This window comes from Callorhinus ursinus, unplaced genomic scaffold (assembly GCF_003265705.2).
Source record: "Callorhinus ursinus isolate GAN/ISIS: 27379988/994484 unplaced genomic scaffold, GSC_fseal_2.0 scaffold12, whole genome shotgun sequence".
In the NCBI taxonomy this organism is placed as follows: Eukaryota; Metazoa; Chordata; class Mammalia; order Carnivora; family Otariidae; genus Callorhinus; species Callorhinus ursinus.
The window spans coordinates 67358895-67382580 of record NW_027397074.1 but is presented as its reverse complement, the minus strand read 5'-3'; positions in this window follow the sequence as shown (position 1 = coordinate 67382580).

The window sequence follows — 23686 nt, the reverse complement described above, 5'->3', positions numbered from 1 at the left end:
TACTTTTGTGTCTGCCCTGATCACTCTTTCCATCCCTCTGTCCTCCTCCCCACCCCCACTCACTTCACATGGCTACCCCCTCCCTATCCTTCAATTTCCCACTTAGAAATCACAGTGCCTCCCCTGAAAGGCATTGAGAAGAATGACAGGTTCAGTTCTCTTTCCTCCTATTTTTGGTCTACCAAAGCACTTATCAGATTGGAACATAATTGTCACTTTGCCCTCTAAAATGTCATCAGACTCACTCTGACTTATTTACAGTGGAATTCCCAGCCCAATGCCTGGCACAGATAGCTGGTCAGTCAGTATTTGTTAATAAATGAATGAGAGAAAAGCATTATCGTACACATTTTACCTATAAGGAGCTAGAAACTCATGTAGGATGTTTGTTGAAGATCACAGAGCTAATAAGTGGCAGAGAAAAGATTTGACACCAGTTCTTGTGACTCTAAAGCTCATGATAATTTGCCTTTATAGGAAGGAAAGAGACTTTGATCCTCCTTAGAAGTAGATACTGGTACCCGTCAGAATGGCTAAAATTAACAAGTCAGGGAACGACAGATGTTGGCGGGGATGTGGAGAAAGGGGAACCCTCCCACACTGTTGGTGGGAGTGCAAGCTGGTGCAGCCCCTCTGGAAAACAGTATGGAGGTTCCTCAAACAGTTGAAATTAGAGCTACCATTCGATCCAGCAATTGCACTACTGGGTATTTACCCCAAAGATACAAATGTAGGGACCCGAAGGGGTACGTGCACCCCAATGTTTATAGCAGCAATGTCCACAATAGCCAAACTGTGGAAAGAGCCAAGATGTCCATCGACAGATGAATGGATAAAGAAGATGTGGTATATATACACAATGGAATATTATGCAGCCATCAAAAGGAATGAGATCTTGCCATTTGCAACGACGTGGATGGAACTGGAGGGTGTTATGCTTAGTGAAATAAGTCAATCAGAGAAAGACATGTATCACATGACCTCACTGATATGAGGAATTCTTAATCTCAGGAACAAACTGAGGGTTGCTGGAGTGGTCGGGGGTGGGAGAGATGGGGTGGCTGGGTGATAGACATTGGGGAGGGTATGTGCTACGGTGAGCGCTGTGAATTGTGTAAGCCTGTTGAATCACAGATCTGTACTTCTGAAACAAATAACGCAACATATTTTAAGAAAAAAGAAAAAGAAGAAGATAGCAGGAGAGGAAGAATGAAGGGGAGTAAGTCAGAGGGGGAGACGAACCAGGAGAGATGATGGACTGAAAAACAAACTTGGTTTCTAGAGGGGAGGAGGGTAGGGGGATGGGTTAGCCTGGTGATGGGTATTAAAGAGGGCACATTCTGCATGGAGCACTGGGTGTTATGCACAAACAATGAACCATGGAACGCTACACCAAAACAAATTATGTAATATATGGTGATTAACATAACAATAAAAAATTAAAATAAAAAAAAAAGAAGTAGATACTGGTCACTTCTGTGCCCAGGCAGCATCAGACCAGAGGGAGTGAACTGAGCGTTGAGCAGGTGTAGAGGTGAGAAAGCCTCATCTCCTCTCAAGAAAGTTAATACAGGAGCATTTGCTGGTTTGGAAACATAGTGGAGATTGCATCTCTGGTTTCTCTCAGTGGAATATAATAAGAACTCTAGCTCCTGGTCCTAATTGTACACCCCAATCCCTTGCTTGGAGCTAGGCCTGGATGTACCTAAGCTGTCTCTCTCAGTTGTATAGCAGCCCCTTGGAGAAGGATCAAAATTCAGATGCATGTGGATGGGGTAAAAAGCCAGAGTACAAATTTCTTTCCCTCCAGGAGCCCTCACTCCCACCTCCCCACAGAAACCACACCTGCTGTAAGATGTCTCTAGGTGGCCCTGTCCTCAGACGGGGGTCAGGTGTTTTATATCAAGGGCGCCCTGAATATATTTTATTTTTTAAAGGATCTATGTTTGTGAACTTTATGTATACTGGCAAGATTTTTAAAATGTATTTAATTTTGTAATGTTTACCAATGATTTATTTACAAGCTATTTACTCAAATAAGTGGAGCTGATTACAAAAAAGAGAGAGAAAGAGAGAGAGACTTTGAAGTCCTTAAAGATGACTCCTTCTGTGTGGTGAACACACACACACACACACACACACACACACAGAGAGACTAGAGATGGACGAGATTCATTTATACAAACAAAACACCTTGCTTCCTATACTCCTTCGAGAGCAATTTTTTTTTATTTTTAAGATTATTTATTTATTTGAGAGAGAGAGCATGAGTTGGGGGAGGAGCAGAGGGAGAGGGAGAAGCAGAGGTGAGCTCCCCACTGAGCAGGAAGCCTGACAAGGGGCTCGATCCCTGGACCCCAAGATCATGACCTGAGCTGAAGGCAGACCCTTAACTGAGTGAGCCACCCAGGTGCCCCACTTTGAGAGCAAATTTAAGAAATATATCCGTGGCAGTAATAATAACCAAAATATATTGATCACTAAACATATACACTAAATAGACTTTGTGCTAAATGCTTTTCTCTGTATTACATGATTTAATCCATAGACCAGCCCTACGAAATGGATATAATCAATCTCTTTCTACAAAGGACAGTAATGCTTGGAAAAGGCAGGCAACTTTAGGTCAATAGCTAATCAGGGACAGAGTCAAAATTTTAACCCAGAACTTTCTGACTGTAGTCTGCTCTTAACTATTTGACTAGCCTGCTTCTAAGGTGGCCAAACATGCCCTCCTCACTCTAGACCTGCACTTGTAGGATCTAGATGCTGGACAAAGCAAGAGTTTTCAACTCTCTAGTAAGCTTCCTTTAGGGAGAAAACTCACCACTAGAGTAACTGCTGTCTCCATGCTTCCTGACCCACCTCCAACTTCAACCCATCCTCCACACTGTTAACCTGGTGTTCTTTCTAAAATGCAGATCTTAGGGCGCCCGGGTGGCTCAGTCGGTTGGGCGACTGCCTTCGGCTCAGGTCATGATCCCGGAGTCCCGGGATCGAGTCCCGCTTCGGGCTCCCTGCTCGGCGAGGAGCCTGCTTCTCCCTCTGACCCTCTTCCCTCTCGTGCTCTCTCTCTCTCTCTCATTCTCTCTCTCTCTCTCTCTCAAATAAATAAATAAAATCTTTTAAAAATAAAATAAAATTCAGATCTCAGTCACATAGAATCCCTCCTCAACCATGCAGCTGCTCCCTTTCTGTTTCAGGATAGTTTCAGCTCCACCTAGTAGTGCACGAGGCCTTTACCATCTGGCCCTGACCTGCTTTCCCCTTCCTTCTCCTTCTTTTTTGAGTTGGTTTTGGATGGAACTGTTTCTCCCCCAGATTCCCATGTTGAAGCCCAAGCCCCCAGTGTGACTGTATTTGGAGACAGGGCCTTTGTGGAAGAAATTAAGGTTAAATGAGGTCATAAGGTAAGACCCTCATCTCATAGGATTGGTGACCTTAAAGCAGAGGAAGAGACCAGATCTCTTTGTCCCTGCAGATGCACAGAGGAAAGGCCACGTGAGGACACAGCGAGAAGGTGACCATCTGCGAGCCAGCGAGAGAGTTCTCACCAGAACAACCCTGACACCTTGATCTTGGACATCCAGCCTCCAGAGTGCTGAGACACATTTCTGTTTTTTAAGCCAGCCACTGTGTTGTTATGGCAGTCCACACTGACTAATACAAAGTTTCACTGTACGTTTACTTAAAAGAAAAGCCTCACAAACCTAAGTTGTCTAGCTCAGGCCTGGTCAGAAGAACTTTCTGTGATGACGGACCCTTCCGTGTATGCTCTGCCCAGCACAATAGCCACCAGCCACATGTGGCCAATGAGCACTTGAAATTTGGCTAGTGCCACTGAGGGACTGAATTTTTCATGTTATTTCATTTTAATTAATTTAAGTTTAAACAACTCCATGAGGCTAGTGACTAATGTATTACACAGCACCAGTCTAGGTGATTAAACTCGAATCTTGATTAAACTTGAATATCTGATACCATGATTTTCTATATGAGTTTTTAAATTAAGTGATTTCTATATTCCTCGTGTAGTCCAAACTTGATTAAAATGCATGACAGCATAAGGCATCATTTAAAAAAAAAACTTAAGAAACAACAAAATAAGTATACAACATTAAAAGTAGAACTTAAATCCTCTTTGGCAAAAAAGAAAAAAAAAGAAAGAAAGAAAGAAAAGAAACAATTTATCCTGTGCCTGAGACTTAGACATTATTTCTCAAAACTTACGAACCTTAGAACAAAATTCATATCAACCTAAGAAGGATAATGCAGTCTTCCCAGTTTGCCCTCTCTATATAGTAAGTCAATGTGAAGGATTTATAAAGGTGTCATATGCATTTATGCAACTATATGATTATTTGGGCAATAGTTTCAAAACTTTTAATGAGTGAACCTTATACCCTGTCCTGTTGTCATCTGATGGCAAGACCAACCTTAATTCCATTCTCCTAAATGCTATTCATCAATGTCTCTGGGTTCTCAATAGCCTTAGATAATTGTATATTGATTTTTCTCCTGCTACAGCCATCGTTTTAACCACCATCACATTTTGTCACCTTGGACCCTCCCTGCCATACTCGAACCTCTAAGAAAAAAGGCACAAGGAGAGCTCCAGCCACTGGTGCCATCTTTATCAGAGGGTAGCATGTTGCTCTGAATCTCTGTCTCCTCTCTGCAAATTGAGATAGATGATCAAGCTAGGACAGAACCTAAGGATTCCTTTTTCTCTATCCCCAGAATCCTAAAGTCGCTGGCTAGCAAACTTGAGAGTTAGGAACGTTTGAGCAAGGAATAACCAACTACATGAACCGTAGGCTAAGTATACATTTTTCTTCCACAGATCAAGAGGTTGGAGGCATTTGTTTAGAGGCTGAACCATCTCAGGGTGGGCATCTCTGCAATCCTCTTAGCTTTTCCCTTGTGGTTGCAAAATAGCTGCTTCGGCTCCCGACGCTCTAAGAAGAAGAAGGCAAGAGAGAGGAAAGAGACCAGTACCAGAAAAATCTGCCCATTTTTATCAGGAAAGCAAAAGCCTTCCCAGAAGTCCCTGACCTAGGGTTCTCCTTGCTGCAGGGGAGGCTGAGAAGGCCTTTCGATTGTCAAGGGAGAAGGATTCCAGCGTGGGTGCTGGGGCGGCCTGAGCACTGGGTGTCATCTTTGCTTCTGGCCCTGGTCTGCCCTTCCTAGAACTCTGGCCTATTTCTAGGCCCCATTCCCTTTCTCAAGGGAAAACACCATCCCCTCGTTTCTTCCAGACTAAGAAAGCCCAAAGCAGTAAGCCTGTGTTCGTCTGTGCCGTCTCTGGACTCTGGCCCTTGCTATCACCTCCTCTACTGAAGGCAAGTAGAGGGAACATGGACTTCCTCCCCTTGCCTGGGGAAAGCCCTTCTATCTACTGCAGGACAGAAACACGTGCTGCCTTGCCCTCCCTGTGTTGCTCGCTGAGCCCCAGCAACTCTACTACTCGAGAAACCTCAGTCTAAATATACCCAGGGCCCAATTCCCTCCACTGGGATTGCCCTTCCATTCGGTGCAGATACAGCTTTTCCTATAAAAATCTTCTGAGATACCTGCAACTAGAAGTGACCCCCACCTCCTCTGTATCACCAGGCCCCATGGGCCCCCCCTACCCAGTTTTGTGCACTATAATCTTCCTGTGTAATAGTTGAACCGGCCTCGGAGCTTTTTGATAACAGGCTCCTATGAGTCTTGCTGGCTTGTGCCTTCCCTCCCTAGGCCTGGTACTGCCTTGGAAAGGAGAAGCACTCAGTAAGTGTATTTTGAATTAAATGGAAGTAGTCAGCCTGTTTGAAGGACTGAGATGACTTCCTTCCTTCCTCTTTTTGGCTCTTATTTCCGTCACATATTTTTTTTGTGTGTTTTCTGGAAGTTGCAACTGAGAACGTTGGGGTGTTTAAGGTGGAATTTAAGGGGGTCATAGTGGGGGTCATTATCATCGGACAGCTCCAGACACAAGATAGTTCGTCTGAGGCATGAATTTTATTTAACTCCTGCCCGCAATTGTCTGTCCTCACCCCTTCCCGAACCCTGGCCACCACATATACCTTAACTCTCGTTTGCCGCTTGTCTTAGATAAGGTAGACCAGTTACAGAAACAAAAGAACTCACAATTATTCGGGGACAGAACAGCCCAGTCACATAGTCATCCAAAGGCCCACGCTGGTTGTAGCTCTTCCATCCATTAATAGGGACTCTAACAGAACTGTCCTTTGGAGTTAAGAACAAAGGGAGAGGGATATGTAATGATGCAGAGACATTTTGTGGCAGAGAAGAAGGACAATGAAATGGTCACATTGGACATTCTCAATCTTGCACACGAAGTTAGGAGAACTTAGGAGTCAGAAGACGGGATGAGTCCCTGGGGGAGCCATGACCCCAGGATTGAAGATGAGGCCCTTTCCAGGGAGTCTGTGGCCTGGAAGAGCCAGCAGCTGATCCAAACCCAGCCAGGACTCTGGAGTGGGGAGTGGGTTGGCATGGTCCCCACCAGGACAGCCAGTGTCAGCTGTTAGAGTTGAGGAGCCAGAGGGACCCAGAGGAAGCACGGCCAGAGGGACCCAGAGGAAGCACGGCCAGAGGGACCCAGAGGAAGCATGGCAAGAAGCATCGGCGTGAGAGGTGATGGTTGGGAATGTAGGGGCAAAATGAGGAGTAGGGGACTGGGCCCCGGGCTTGGGGAACAGACACAGGGTAGTTGGAGTGTGTTGGGGTTGGAGCTGCCGGCAGTAAATGGCCAGAGTCCAGGCAGGTGTGTCGTCTGCTGGGGGTGAAAGAGCAGAGGAGAGCTGAGGCAGGAGGACGGCGTTCAGGGGGCAGCTTGAAGGGACTCTCCATCTGGGTTTGCTCAAGGTGAACTTCAGGACGATCTAGGCATTTTTATCAGTGCCCTTTTCTGGATTTCCTCCAGCTTAATTCACTCAAAGGACAGCTATTTCAAGTAAAAGTACACCCTATTTCAGCCACATTCCACATAAACACCACAGAGACATTTTGATGTCAGAAAATCACCTCTCTTTCTCTTTACCCAAGTCTTTGTTTCATGTATTTGAGGGCAGCATAAATTCCAATAAGAAATGATTTTACGAAAAGGCAAGATAATTCTAAAGTTATACTACACCCTGTTGTTCAGCGGAGAGCAGTTAGTAGAGTGACTCTCTTAAGAGTACTTCAGAGGACAGGATGTTGCTTTATGCTGCAATCGAAACAGGCTAAACGACCATCGAGTTCTGTGATGTTTCCATGCTTTTTAAAAAAAAGTCTCTTTCTCAATACAAGGCCTTTGAGCGGCTTCCCTCTGTCTGGAGCTCTGTCCCTGCAACAAGGAACAAAACGGACAACATCCCTGCCTTCTGGGAGCTTACATTCTAATATCAGAAAACCAGGTTGGGATGATTACGATGGCTGAACTTTAAATTTGGATTAGAGGTATTTGCAACCAAGGCAAAAACAAAAAAGACACATTAATGTTATGTAAGTCTCACTGACTGATTAAAGGAAGCATATTATTTTATGGGAAGAGACAAACTTTTCCCTTGACATTGAATTCTGGAAGGTTTTTATTACATGACTCTTACCTAAAGAGCAATCAGTGAGTAAGATAATGGGCGATGTTTTTAGGAGAGTTTTAAAAGACATGTAGAAATGTGGCTCTTCTAATAAAAAGTTCACAGAAAACCTAAAGGAATAATACTACTGGATAGTAATCCAGTGAGAGTTTGATAGGACACTGCAATCATTATAAAGAAAAAAATATGCTTGGAAAAAGAGGGCAAAAATAACTAATTCTTTCCTTCCAGGTACTGACAGTCAACCAAAACATTTAAGAAAGGGAAAGCGAGACCTTTAAGGTTCTAAGTGAGCCAAGTGAAGAGAATACTATTAAGGCATTCACCAGAACATACCATTTTGCTGAGGGAAGATGTATGGAGAGGATGTACAATTGGATTCCCCAAACTTGACATGAATCTGACCCTTCACTAAATCCCACCCAATGTCACTGTAAATTGGTTCAGAGTGTATAGAGAATAATTTGGATGTGTAAGAGCCTTCTAAAATTGTTTAAGACTTTCAACTTGGCAATTCCACTTCAAGAAATCCCCAGAAAAAAAAAAAAGTTTCCAGGTCAGGGTGGGGGGAATCCAAAGCAAGTGTTCTACAAAGGGGTTGGGAGTAAGGGCACTAGGATGTGATTGCCAGAGTTTTCACAACTGTTTGTGAAACTTATACTTTGCAAAACTTGCAATTTACTTGACCTCTCCAAGTCTCAGTTTCCTTATCTGTAAGATGGGAATAAAAAGAGAACCTGTCTCAATAGGTTGTTCTGATACTAAATGAGATAATGAATGAAAAGTTCTACTCACAGTGCCTGGGATCGAGGGAGTTCTTAGCAATTCAGGCATCAATTAGACTCAATAAGGAAACCAACACAGCTTTGGCCAGATTGAGTAGTGAATTGCAGTTTGGTGAGGATGATGATGATCTTAAAAATTTGAAGTCATTCACAGTCCCAAAGATATGAAAATAGCTAAGAAAATGTGTAATATGTAAACACAATGAAATACTAGGTAGCTATTAAAAATGATATGTGTGTAAACTATCTTTATAATGCAATGTAAAAAACGAGGATGTGAAAGAGTTCGGCATATTGATTATAGCAAGGTAAGAAGATATATCGACATTAAAAATAACCCAACGGAATTTTTAACAGAGTTTAATGATCTGTCAGCTTGCTGGCTACTGTTTCTAAGTTCATAGTGAATTCTTCTTCAAGTAAACCTAGTTCTCAGTGCCAAGAGATTCATTTCTTATTTTGAAAGAATCATTGTATGATTATAGGAATCATTTTCTTATTTTATTGTGAACTATAAGAGTTAAAGGAAGGTGCCCCAACAAAAATGTACAACTTAGTGATTAATCACAAAGTGAACACCAGTATAATTACCACCCAAGTCAAGAAAATGACACCAGCATCCCCAGAACCCACTCTCCTAATTATTGCTCTAAGCATGTATCTCAAAAAACTATAATTTTTTTGTGTTTTTAAAAATTTATAGCTGAAATTAAACAATATGTATTCCTTCCTGTGGCTTCTTTTGCTCAACGTTATGTTTGTGAGATTCATTCATGTCGTTTCATTTGGCTGTTGTGTGTCCATCTTCATTGTTGTATAGTATTCCATTGTAACGAATATACCACAATATATTTGTCCATTCTACTTTGATGGATATTTGGTTTGTGGCAGGTTGTATTTTCCAAAGATGGTCACAGACATATCTCTCAACATATGTGTTCTTCTTACGAAGTGACCTCGTCCTTCCTCCCATTAAGACGTGGAGTCTATGGCCTTCCTTTGCTCTGCCTTTGCCAATAGACTACAGTGAAAATGATTACTTAAGTCACTTCATAAAAGTGACTTGGACTTCTGCTAGCTTGTTCTTTTGGAATTCTTGCACGGGAATCCAGCCACCAGGCTGTGAGAAAGCCCAAGCTACAACAGAGATAGGCTGCATTCAGGTGTTTTGGCCAATAGCCCCAGCTGAATTCCTGCCAATAGCTGGCATCAGCAGCCAGATGCATGAGTAAAAAAGCCTTTAGATGCCTCCACTGAGTCACAGCCTTCGAGCCTCCCAGCAGAAGCCACATTACGGAGCTGAGATAAGCTAGCTCCTCTAGACCCTTTCTTTCTGAACTCCGGACTCACAGAACCATAAGCATGACAAAATGGTGGTAGTTTTATGCCTCTATGTTTGGAGTGGTTTAAAACACAACAACAATGTCTGGAAGAGTGTTGTATACAATTTTCAGATATTATAAATAAACAGTCATGAACACAAACTTCTTTGGGGAATGATAGGGGGTCATAGGTTATGAATATCTTTAACTTTGGTGAATAATGCCAAACTTTTTCCAGAGCAGTTGTACCAAGTTAGACTCCCATACAGTAGTATCTTATTATGATCTTAATTAGCATTTCCCTAATTTCTAATGAGGGTTAGCATTTTAAAATATGCATATCTGGCATTTGGTCATAAAGATATTCTCCTGTATTATCTTCTAGGAGCTTTATTATTTTACCAATCATATTCGTGGGAAAAATTCCAGGAGGTACTGTGACATCATTTCGTTTGTCTTTCCTCAATTCATCTTTTGGAACTGTAGCTATTTACATGCTATCCTAATCCAAAATGAGGTAGGAGGGTGAGAGAGGACCTACCCCTGGGAATATTCTCCTGCTCCCAGAGCTTGGAAATTCTTAATTGTAAGCCAGCTGATAAAATAAAAATCCTATGGCCCTAAAAGAGTAGAACTCTTTATTCTTCAAGCAGCCTGGTCCAACTTAATCATTTGGGACCCAAATTGTAAAAGAAGTTACTGACTCACCCTGTGCTCCCCATCTCAGACCTCTCCTCCAAACCAAGTTCTACTTGAACCTCTGGCTCTCCACCTTTCTCACTGTGATAGCCAAACAAACTTTTCCATTCGCATCTAGCCCCTGTGACCAGGACAAGGTGATTCACTCTTCTGGACTCTGGATTCCCAGAATTAGGGGCAAACATGAGAGTGTCAGTGCATTTTAACTGTACTTTAGACGTTTGAGTTCCCCTGGAAGGATTAGGTTGGTTTCTCTTCTCAGAAGTTACTACCCATGGAATTCCAGTGAAATTAGATTTCTAGCCTGCTTTTCTCTAAGATGGGAGACCAATTTCTGCTTCCTAGCCATGACAGACCCATGGGAAAACGTGTTCAGTTACCCTAATGGTAACTGCTGCCCAGACTCCCCTAGTCATTCATTTCCCTTCTCTTCCTCCCATTCATCTTTCTTCTTGCTTATGACTCCTTCACATTCCTAAATTACTTTGTCTCTTTCCCCAAACTAAAAATAAACACATTGTAATTAAATGCCCCCAATACAAAAAGTCCACCCCCCAAGCACACATTTTTTTTTTCCTTAAGATTTTCCACCTAAAATGTGAAAACATTTTTTAGGGTCAGGAAATGCAAGAGACAGAAAAGGAGTCAAAACGTAGTGTGAGCATAATAAATGTTTACAGAAAGGGGTAACAGCCGGTTAGGAGGTTGACAGAAATGCGGAATCTAGAAGTGCTTGGGTGCTCACAGAGGCCCTCGCCTCCCTCCTGCCGCCAGCCTCCTCTTAATCCTTCTCTCAGTTAATCTTTCTTTCTTTCTTTCTTTCTTTTTTAAGATTTTGTTTATTTGAGAGAGAGCATGAGCAAGGGGGTGGGTAGAGGGAGAGGGAGAAGCAGACTCCCCGCGGAGCAGGGAGTCCCATGCTGGGCTCGACCCCAGGACCCTGGGACCACAACCTGAGCCGAAGGCAGACACTTAACCGACTGACCCAGGCGCTGCTCTATCAATTAATTTATTCAAGAAGCATTGTTTTGGAAGCCTCTTGGAGTCCATCCCACCCTGCCCAAAGGTTGAGGTTATTGTCAAAGACTTGTTCCACTTAATAACATTCACCTTATCTGCCCATTTTTTCTTATTTCACAAGGCCTCTTTCTGGTCCTCTTGCTCAGCTGTCTTTTATTTTCCCCACCAAATGATCCTTTTTATTTCAGTCCTAGAAACAAAATGCTGGAGAGATGAGTCATTGTTGCAAGCCACTGTGGCAATTCTCTGCCTTCCTCCTACAGAAACTGTTATCTAGCTCCTTGGGAAATTTTTTCCCCCTTTTATCCAACTTGATTGTCCTTTCTTCGCCAAGAGATTTTTCTGTTCCTACAAAGTAGAGATGAGAGGGAGTCTCATCTAAACTCCCTCTTGGGTTCAGACAGAGCTGACAATATCTGAGAAGGTTTGGAAGTCCCAGGAATGATGTTTAAGGAGGGGATTTACTTTAATGGTCCTTGCTTGTTCCCCATCCCCATTTCCAGGGCTTTTGCCCCCTCTTGGGGATTCCTTCCTTCCAGGTACTTGGTGACCAAATGCTGCCCTCTGGCTGCCCAGCAAAACCTTGTTGGCAGGGCATGCCCAATGCTTGGTCTATGGCCTCTTTCTCCAGACCAGCTGACATACTCTGGATGTCATAGGATGGTCAAGGTGTTTGCAGAAGGCATTCAGTTAACTTGAAGACTGTTTATCGGATGGACCCTGGACAGCTCCTGATCTCCTCCCTACCCTGGGGCCTAGAAATTCCAGGGAGAGACAGGATGAACCTAAAATGAGTTCTAAAGGCACTGTAAGAACATGATGAGCAGCATAAAGTGGTGTTGGACCCGTGGAGTGGTCTACAAAGAAGGGCTTGCAAGTGAGGGTAAAAGGAGAAATGGCATGTTTGTGAGAGCCAACTACTGCCTTGCTGTTCCAGAGTCCCTGCCCAAGAAGCAGGGTAGGAACTCATCTTGGTGACCAGACAGGAGGACAGAGCAGAAGATGCTCTCTTCTTGGGATGTGGCCACGAAGGGCCTGGTTATCTCTCTCCAGGCCTCAGTGCTAAGAGGTTATTGTAGAAGAAGTCCTAATTAAAACAATGGACTCAGTCTTGCTATGGGTTGAACTGTGTCCCCCTCCAAATTCACATGATGGAGTCCTCACCCCCCGGTACCATATAATGGGACTGTACGTGGAGATAATTGTAGATGTAATTAGTTCAGTTAAAATTGAGTTATCCTGGAGTATAGTGGACCCCTAATCCAATACAACAGGTGTCCTAATGGAAGAATGCCTTGTGAAAGGACAGATACACAGGAAGCACACCATGGGAACATTGGAGTCATGGAGCCACAAGCCAATGAGCTACCAGAAGCTAGGAGAAAGACCTGACACAGATTCTTCCCTAGAGCCTCAGAGGGAGTGTGGCCCTGCTCACACCTTGATGTCAGACTTCCAGCCTCCAGAACAACAAGCCTCCCTATAACAACAAGACAAAGTAAACTAGAGTTAGTTTATTCGTAGAAAGCTGAGGTCTCGTGGCAAATAAGTGGCAGAGTTTGGCCTAAATATCAATTTTTCTAGCCCTCCACACGCCTGCCAATGGTGTTCTCCCACCCTGTCTTGACAGGGCAGGACAGAAGATGCCAGGCAGTCAAGAGCATAGATTTCCCCATGTCTTCTCTTTTTCATTCCTCTCCCACATACTATTTCTTCCTACTCCAAACTGTTCCCTTTCATCTCCTACTCCACGCATTTTTAAAAGATGGGAATAAATTGGGAGAGGAACAATTTAAAGCCTAGGAGGCAGGACTCACTTGGGTATTTTCATTCCTCTATTTTGTCTCTACATCTTTGTCATCTGCCTAAGGAGACTAGCGCTCAGGGGGCTCACCCTCTAGTGCAGAGAATCCCCAGCATCTGGGGGAGATAAGCTGCCATCTTCTTATTTGAATTGCTTGGCATCTCTGCGGGCTGACTGATGAAATTCTCTTGCCCTGTCTTCTCTCTCGACTGGGGCTCTCCCAGTACTCAAGATGTGTGAACTCAGAACCCTCAGGGAGTTTGCTGTTTACAGACTTGCTTTGCTTCTACCCATCATCTTCACAGATGGACACCTCCATTCTTCCCCAAGGCTCCACCAATAGCTCCAGAATCAGCTTTAATTTTTTGAGACGGGGGTGATGAAGAGGAGGGCAAGTAGAAGCAAGCACAAGAACTTCCTTCTCAAAAACATCATGGTAAATGAAATGAACAAGACACAGAGGACAAATATTGCATGAACCCACTTATAGGTGGTCCCTAGGCTAGGCAAATTCATGGAGAGAAAGTGTAGAGGTCCAAGGGATGGGGGAGGGAGGAATGCAGAATTACTGTTTAATGGGTACAGATTTAGGATGATGAAGAGTTCTGGAAATGGAGAGTGATGATAGTTGTACAACATTGTGAATATGCTCAAAGCCACTGAATTGTACACTTAAAAAATGGTTAAAATGGGAAGCTTTATGTTATGTGTATTTTCATGCAACGGGGGAAAAAATGACCAGAGGTAAAATCAGCATTTTTTAGTACAGATGCTACATAATTACAATTTTTTTTCTGAATTAGTGCCTTTGAGCAATTATGTTAGATGATTTGATATTTTTATTGTTTGTTTTAAAATAAATTCCCTGTTTTCTCCTAAAAAAAGGGGGAGGGGGAGAATTCTATTCTCAAACTCGGCTTCCTCCAACAGTGGCAATGATACTGAAAAGATTTTACTCTGTTGGGTTCCAGAGCCTGTCTTTTCCATTCCATCCCTGGAGGCAGAAAGACGCGCGATACAGGAGTGGGTTTGGGAGGATGTGGGGTTGAAAAGGGACCTGGCGCCTCAGAGCACTCCCAGCTGCCATGTCTTGCCCAAGTCTGCCTCTCCTTTGCCCCTTTTGACCTGGTGCTGACTCTCCTGCCCAGTCACACCGCTCAGGCTTTCAGGGGAGTTGCGAGGAGGGAAACCTGGGTCACCGAAAGTTACTGTCATGCTGTGTCCCCACCAAGTGCAGGGCACTGGGCAGGCTGCAGGGGGAGCCCGCCTGCAGACCCAGCAGGTCGCCTGGATCTGCCAGGCTCCCCAGTGACTGATCTCCGTGGGGTCAAGCAGTGAGAGCCAGCTTTCTCTCCAACCACTTCTTGGTTGGAACAATAATTATTATACATTAAATTACAAAAAATATAAAGAAAACTAAGAGAAAGAACTCAAGGTACCAGGAGACTGAAGAGAAACCAGCATAATGGGTGGAATAAGTCAGGGCTGCAGTCAGCCGTCTAAATGCTGGAGAGTGGGAGAAGGAAAGAGAGTTAGAGAGTCAACAGAGGCTTCCCCTGAACATTATTGTTGCGTGTCTTCCAGGGGGAAAAAAAACAGGAAATGTGGAGCAGTGCAGGGAAGGCTAAAATCATTGATTCCAGGGAGCGGAGACTTGAGAGTAAGAGCAGTTTGATGTGGAACCAAGAGTGGACCTGAGGGCCAGTAAGGAGGAATCAGGCAAGCTGAAGATGGTGGTGAAGGGGAGGCCAGCTGGGACCGTGGATGAAACCCGGGACCAGGGACCATTCCCAGCCTGGTTATTGTGTTGGATAGTGCCAAGCCAGAGACAGTAATGAGACTTTCTTTATACCTACCTATCTTTACATAGCTTGATCTCTGGGTAGGGTAGTGACTTCTGTTGGGCTGAGCAGGTATTGCTTTGGAGGCCTTCGGAGGCACAGGAAAGGTTAAGAGCTCTGGATTTCTGAGACAGAGGTAAGACCCTTATCCTTAGGAGGGAGTTTTCTTCCCCATTGCCTTTGGGTCTTGCTAAGCAGTGGAAAGTTACCCATAATTGGAACACTGAGCTTTCTTATGTAGGACCTGTTACAGATCTAGTTTCAGTGATGGCTAGCTTAAATTAACACAGTCCCCTCTCACTCTGTCCTAGGCCTGGCCAAGCCCCACAACCTTCAGAAAGCATATAAGCAAAGACCTTGGATCATTGATGACTTTTGTTCTTCATCTCACTCTTTCAAAAATGAAAAACTTTTACGACACTTCAAAGGCAGCAGAAAGATAGCCACCCAACTATCTCCCAGGTAAGGCAACGCTAGGTCAGAGAAAGAATATCATATAATAGGCTTAATGAACCCAGAGATCAGGAGGGTCAGCTGAAGAAGCACAGAGGCAGAAATGACAGGATTGCCAAGTATGTACAGCAAGGGTAGGGCTAGAAATCTAGACTGTAACTACTGAACTCAGTCAGTAGATAATTGGATTAACTATTGGCACATAACAGTAGTAGTAAGAGCAGTAATAACAATAATAATATAATAGTTGTATAGAATGTTCTTTATGTATATTAACTTATGTAATACAACAGTCCTATGGCTACTGCTATAGTTCCATTTTATAGATGTGGAAAACTGAAGCATAGAAAGTTTTAAGATGTGGGACACCTGGGTGGCTCAGTCGGTTAAGTGTCTGCCTAAAACCCATCACCTATTTCACCCAAACCTTCTCCCCCCATAACCATCAGTCTGTTCTCTGTAATTAGGAGTCTGTTTCTTGACTTCTCTCTCTCTCTCTCTTTCATTTACTTTTTTTCCCCTTTCTCATTTGTTGTGTTTCTTAAATTCCACATAGAGTGAAATCATCTGGTATTGGTCTTTCTCTGACTATTCACTGCCGCTATCCCAGCGCCTGGCATACAGTAGGTGTTCAGTAATTATTTGTTAAATTAATAGTTAACTGGCCCAAGATCATGTAGATAGCATGGCAGAGACGGGATAGGAATTGAGGTTTGGTGGTTTTAAAGGTTCTGCTGTTAAATACTGAGTCATACCGTCCTCGATGCAGTTACAGGAGATGAGCTTTGTGTGTCTCAGCCTGAGTTACATCTGCTTGAAGAACCCTGCCCTCACTCTCAAAGTTGGTTATCTGAGGGAACCCTTCCTAACTCCTTGTATGAGACCAACATTAATTACCCTAATGCCAAAGGAGATAAAGAAATTATGAGAAAGGAAAACCAAAGACCAATATGTCTCATTAACACAGATGAAAAAAAATCCTCAACAAAATATTAGCAAATTGAACCCAACAATGTTTAAAAAGAATTATAGGGGCACCTGGGTGGCCCAGTTGGTTGAGCATCTGCCTTCAGATGGAGGGGGTCCTGGGATCAGCCTGCATCAGGCTCCCTGCTCTGTGGGGAGTCTGATAAAGGACTATTATCCAAAATAAGCAAAGAACTCTTAAAACTCAACAATAAGAAAACAAACAATCTGGGGTGCCTGGGTGGCTCAGTTGGTTGGGCGACTACCTTCGGCTAGGGTCATGGTCCCGGAGTCCTGGGATCAAGTCCTACATCGGACTCCCAGCTCAGCTGGGAGCCTGCTTCTCCCTCTGACCTTTTAAAAAAACGGGGGGGGGGTGCCTGGGTGGCTCAATCGTTAAGCGTCTGCCTTCGGCTCAGGTCATGATCCCAGGGTCCTGGGATCAAGCCCCACATTGGGCTCCCTGCTCAGTGGGGAGCTTGCTTCTCCCTCTCCCGCTCCCCCTGCTTGTGTTCCCTCTCTCACTGTGTCTCTCTCTGTCAAAATAAATAAATAAAATCTTAAAAAAAGAAACAATCTGATAAAAGAACGGGCCAAAGACCTCAACAGACATGTCACCAAGAAAGGATACACAGATGGCAAATAAGCACATGACAAGATAATCTACATCATATGTCATCAGGGAAATGCCAATTGAAACAACGAGATAACCACTAAAGAGAATTGCCAAAATCTGGAACACTGACACCACCAAATGCTAGCAAGGATGCTGAGCAACAAATAACTCATATACTGTTGGTGGGAACGCAAAATGGTACGGCCGCTTTGGAAGACAGTTTGGCAGTTTCATACAAAACTACCCTTACTATATGATCCAGCAGTTGCGCTTCTTGTTATTTACCCAAAGGAGCTGAATCCTTATGTCCACACAAAAACTTACACATGGATGTTTGTAGCAGCTTCAGTCATAATTGCCAAAACTTGGAAGCAACCAAGCTGTGAGCAGATAAAGAAACTGTGGTACATCCAGATAATGGAATACAATTCAGCACTAAAAAGAGAGAGGCTCTCAAGTGGTAAAAAGACAGAGGAGACTTAACTGCATATTAGTAATTGAAAGAAGCCAGTCTGAAAAGGCTACCTAGTGAATGGCTCCATTATATGGCATTCTAGAACAGGCAAAACTGTAGTGAGAGTGAAAAGATCAGTGGTTGTCAGGGGTTTGGGGGCAGGGAGGAAGGTTGAATAGGGGAGCACTGGGGATTTCTTAGGGTGGTGAAACTATTCTGTATAATAACTGTACTTGTGGATATATAACATTATGCATTTATCAAATGCCATAGGACTTTATAGCACAAAAAGTGAACCTTAGTGTATGAAAATTTTAAAAAACTGATGCAGAGGTCAGGGACTTCTAAGATGAAATGCAGGATATGACAAAATAACCTAACTGTATTACAAACATATGCAGCAGCTTCAGTGAAGGGAGTCAGGGGAAGGGAGTCAGTTTAAGTAACTTTGGAAATGAGTAGAATCTGAGAGACTAACAAAATAAGTTGTACATAGATATTATACAGAGTTCACAGAAACTAGGAGGGGTGGATTTGTGTAATAATGGACTAGAGTTGGAGACATCATGTTTAGTTTAATATAGATTCAAATGGTTACATATAGAACTGTTCATAGATATGTCTATAGACACAGGTTAGTCCACACACATCTGTTTCTCTGCTCTGTCAGCTGAGAGAACCTACACGCACTGACGCCCCAGTAGCAACAACATATGTAGCACCCAGATCTTCATTTCTCATACAATTCTCCAACAAAAGGTACCAGGCTCCTTGGAGAAATGCTGATTCTAGGACCGGGGCAGGAAATATACAAGATAAGCCTGGATCATCTTGCAGCGCCCAAAAATAAGGAGACACACACATACACACACACACAGGATAAAAACCAAACTCCACAACAATAGGGCTATGCCAAAGGGACATGGGAGTCAAACCAAAAGAGCTCCCAATGGCCAAAGTTAGAACAATTTGAGCGTAAAGTAGTATATTGGATTATAATCCAAAGAATAAAATAATTATTCACAAATCCATATTGATATAAAGAAATCATTGAATAAATAAATGAGAGAGAAGAGAGAAATCTGGGCAGAAGAAATCCAAATGATTTATGTAGATAGTCCACCCTCAAGCCGAAAGCACAAGTCCCCACTCCTTAAGCATGAGCTGTGCATAAGGACTTCCTTCAGAAAAGTGCTGTATGGGAAGGAAACACAAGAGTAACTTCAGTGGAGACACCTGACAGACACTACCTCAGCCAGGTGATCAAGGTCAGCATCAACAGAACTAAGTCATTTGACAGCAGGTATCCTTAACACGATGTGATGGGAACGGCACTTACCTTTTTTGGTCTTCTCCCTCAAAACCCCTAAGGCCAGTCGAATCATGAGAAAAATCTCAGACGAATACTAACTGAAGGGTGCTCTCTGAAATACCTGACTCCTAAACATTTTCAAAATTATCAAAAACAAGAGTCTGAGAAACTGTCCCAGCCAAGACGAGCCTAAGGAGACATGGTGACCAGACGTAAAGTGGTGTCCCGGATGGGGTCCTGGAACAGAAAGGACATTAGGGAAAACCTGTGGAAATCTGAATAAAGAATGAATTTTAGCTAATAATAATGTATCAATATTGGTTTATTAATTACAACAAATATACAATACTGATGTGAGATGTTAATAATAAGGGAAACTGGATGTAGGGTGCATGAGAACGCTCTGTATTATCTTTGAAAGTTCTCTGTAAATCCAAGACTGTGATAAAAAATAATGTTTATTCAAGTGTATTTAAAAAAATTGACTGCTATCTGCCTTCCCAGATCCTCTACCCCAAGCATGGTGGGGGAGGGGAAGGAGAGGGAAGCGTTGGGGAGCACAGAGCGGGCAATCTCCAGGGAACAGATTGAATTTCAGGTTACTGGGTGGGAGTGAAAACCCCAACCAGGACGCAGCAACTTCCCCACATTGGCAGGGCTGGTGCGCATGCGGACCCAAGGACACACTCTCCACAGGTGGTGCGCCAAGCTTCATCCGACCTCCTGATCGGCTATAGTCTGAGGCGCACAGTGCTGGTCCTGGCAGCTCTGGGCTGGGCTCTTCCTAGCCTGCCCTTCACATCCCCACGGGTTTCCTTGCCTGGCCTTCCTGGGTGCTGGGCTTTAATCCCTGAACTCCCCAGCTCTCTCTCCAGGGAAGTGCAGACTCACCACCCTACCCCGCAAAGCCCAGTCCTGAGAGAGACATGGGGAAGGGTTGAGCTCAGAGGCTAGGGGCTCTTGGTAAAAAAGAAGAGAGGAAAAGGAAGCATTTTCTATGCCCCACTTGGGAGGGGCACAGCCACAGCAGGGGCACCTGCTCTTAGTCCTCGTTTCTTCAAAGCCACAGTTGGGAGGATGTGCTCTTCACTGCCTCCCTGGCGTTGAGAGGGAGGGAGCTGGATAGCCAGCATCTAGAAACTGAGCCAGAAGTGCAGGGATTTGCAGATGTTAGAGCTGGGACTGGGTGGGGAGAGCAGGATGACTACATAAAGCTTGGGGGTGGGGAGGGGTTGCAACTTCAACGTCAAGTTTAGGAATATCCAGGGAACTTGGGAGATTCCCCGTGCTTCTGTAGTAAGGAAACTACTATGACTTTCAACGGGGAGGCACGTGCTGCCAGAGAGTGGTTTTGGAGAGATGGCGCAAGGCAGTGCGCTCTGGAGAGCTGAGGGCTGGCCTGAGATGGTGCTTGCTGGAGAGAGGGAAGGTGGGAGACAGAATCCCACAGCCTACTAACAGATGCCAAAGGGAGGAGTGGAAACAGCTTAGAACTGGTGTCACCTCCCCCCAGTGAGCGCCAGAAACCCCAGGTGAGGTGTCAGACCAAAGCTCCCACCGCCGCAGCCACAGCCGCCGCTGCTGCCCGCCAGGTCCCTGCACCGGCTGCGCCCTGCCCTCTCCAGCTTTACGCACACGCCTGTCTTGTCTTCTGGCCCCATGAGGAGGGCAGGGGAATTCCAGCCACCTCTCTTGAGGACAGATCTTTTCCCACAGCCACCTGACTTTATACTAGGAGTTTCTGAGGGCTGAAGAAGCCAGCGATTAGGGCTCTACATCAGGGTGAGGGACAGACTGGAATGGCCATGGGCGGCCTGGAGAGGGGCGCGCAGCCTGGCTGGCGGGTGGCAAGACCTCTGAGTTAATGTATAATTTCGAGCAGATGGCGGGGGCTGGTGGCAGCCTGGGCCCAGCTAATGAGGGACAATTAGCCCCAAACCTGGTGGGGGAGGCTGAGCGAGTCAGACAGTGAGGGCAGATATTTGCTCCTCAAACAGTCTGGTGCGCTGGGCAGAGGGCTGAGTGGCTGAGCCTTTGGGCTGGCCAGGCCCCCCTGCCAGGGCCCTTCCTCTCTTTTCCCTCCCCCCATCAACTCTAGGTCGAAAGCCTCTGTTTGTTCAGACCCAAGAGCGTGTTGTAAAGGCGGGGGGAGAGGGTAGTTTATGGGGGAAATCGCTGCCACCACCATCTGCCAGGGCTTGTCCCTTCTCCCCTTGACACCCCTCTCTCCACCCCTCATGCAGCTGTCCATGGTAATAACAGGTCAGGACGCGGAGCCTTGCGCCCCCAGATGCAGGGGCAGGTGTGGGGGGGAGGGGGGAGGCAAGAAAGGAGGACTAAGAGCAGGGCTACCACAGGACTTCCATGGGACCCTCTGTCACCCAGGCATGGCCAAGTGGAATGAACAGCGGTCTTGCACGCCCAGGGATTGAATGGGCTTGATAGGTACTAGTGGATGTGCTGTCCTCCCCCTGGTGCTGAAGCCAGCTGCTACAGTCTCCCCTCGTGGCCCCGGGGCTCTAGCCTATAGCCTGAGGAAGCTGGAGGAGGCTAGAATGGGAGGGGAGTATATGTGGGGGTAAGATAGAACACCCATTTCTGTGATACATTTGGCCCTGCTTTGAGAACAGGCGTTCTCAACCCTAGGATCAAGCTGAATGTACAACACACACTCCCAATGCCCCCCAAACCAAAGTATTTACCAGTGAAATCCATTCTTCCACCCTCCGGGTCTAGTCTTATTGCCCTACACCCTGCTTACTTTCAGCTGGACTTCTGAGAGCGTTTCACAGAATCCAAGGTATGGAATGGACCCAAAGGACTTTCCATGTTGGATTCTTCATGAAGGATCTGCCCAAGACCATGGTGGTAACGAAGCTTCCATCGCTAGGGCTATGTTTCACCTTCAGCACCCCATTCCACAAGAACCACCTAGCCAGCTACTGGTTTCCCCACCCCAACAATGATCCAGATAACCTGTGGTTTCCTTTGTGGGCACAGGAGTGTCATTCATAACATAGAGTTCAAAAGCACCAAATCCCTAGTGTAATGGAGCCTGATAACATTGGAGATAGAAGAACGACAACCAATCTGCACACCTCCTCATAAACACCCCACTGGCATCCTCACTACCCTTAGAGGTTCATTACCACCACCACTGTTGCCATGGTTCTATAGCCCAGGGTGCCCCTATTTCTAGGCAAAAATTCATCCTTGGTGTCACCGCAGTCAAGGAGCCACTTGGAGAATTGGTGAAGATGCTCTGTGGAGAGAGCTGGTGCTATGTAACACGTGCTTTTCTACATGGACCATCATTCTCTCAGAGATTTAGAGCCAATTTGGCCAGTATTAGGTATGAGTCTATATACCTATTTATCTTTTATTGTAATACACATAAGACCCAGGAGTTGACCCCAAAACCCTGGCATGTGCACTGGCTGGGGGTAGCTGTCTGAGGTTCTGGAAGTCACCCTTGGGCTTCTGTGCATTCAAAGCCTTGAGGATACAGCTTGAAATTCCCCCATCTTCCATATTCCCCATTCTTTTCAGGAGTCCTGGACCCTGAGCAGGTGCACTTGGGGTCCAGGGGGCCTGCACGAGACATGGCTCTATACCTGCCTTAGGGTGGCAGGTGGACACCAGGTGGGCTCTGAGGACTGCCCGTGGAAGGGCAGAATGGGTCACTGGCTGTGGCTTGCTCTGCCTCAGGGCCGGTGTCAGTCAGCCCCGTGCACACCTCCCTCCTCCTCTCTCCTCTGCTCATGGCCTGTGACATCACTGCCTGCTCCCAGAAGGCTGCCCTCTTCTCCTGAGCACGGGCTCTCTGTAGCTCTGGACCCCCTGGCAGGACTGAAGCAGGAGCAGAGAGGAGGCTGTTACTAGGACCAGACCACCATCAGCCCTGGAGCCTGCAGGGGTCTCAGGAGCCCAGCCTAGGAGACTGAGACCCTCCCACTGAAGCGCCCACTTCATTGGCTCCACACAGGTAGCTCACCTGCAGGCTCATTGTCTGCTCTGCCTCCCAAGCCGTCTCCATGTCTTTGTGTGGCCAAGCCAACTTCCCTCCTCCTCTGTCTTTGCAGCCTAGCGCCCTCCTGCCCCTCCAACTCCCTACCCTGCTTTCCTGTCTTGGGAGCACCAGCTCTTTTATCAGACGAGTTATTATGAATGTTGGGAAGGAGTGGGGTGGCTGTTGGGCATGGGGTTTCTGTTGGTGAATTTTACATTTGGAGATGATTTGGGTTTGGATGTTGAACCTGAGTCCCCACTCCTCCTCTGAGTTCTGGTCACTTAGAGGGGACACTCAGTCATAGCAAAGGTTTGGCTGATATCCTGAGCCCCCAGCCCCCTGCCCTGGCAGAGCCCTTTCTGTTCCCAGCTTGGCTCTTCTCTCCCCATTGTTTTGGTGGCAATTACACAAACATGAAGCAGGGGTGGGGGCAGAGAAAGAGCCCCAGGATTAGGAGCTGGAAATTTTGGCTTCTGGGGAGGGACTGGCTTCTAACCCTCCCTGAGTTTTACACCCTGGGTGGCCCCCGATTTGTGGGAACCCCAATCTGTGCCTCAACTTTCTTTTTGGAAAGATCTCTGCCTTCTTTCCTGGCTCTCTGGAAAGACGAGAGCTTGAAGGGGAACGTGTCTCTACCTCCCTGGACAGGAGTGAGTATAAGCCAATTCAGCCACTGAGTTAAAAGGAGCTCTGGATTCCATACTCTGGGAGTTCCTTGTTTCTCCAGTGCCCATCTCCTCTTCCAGGCTGTGCTATAATCTCTTGGAGGGCAAAAACCTTGTTCTTTTTATTTTCACTCCCTTTTTCCTGAACAAC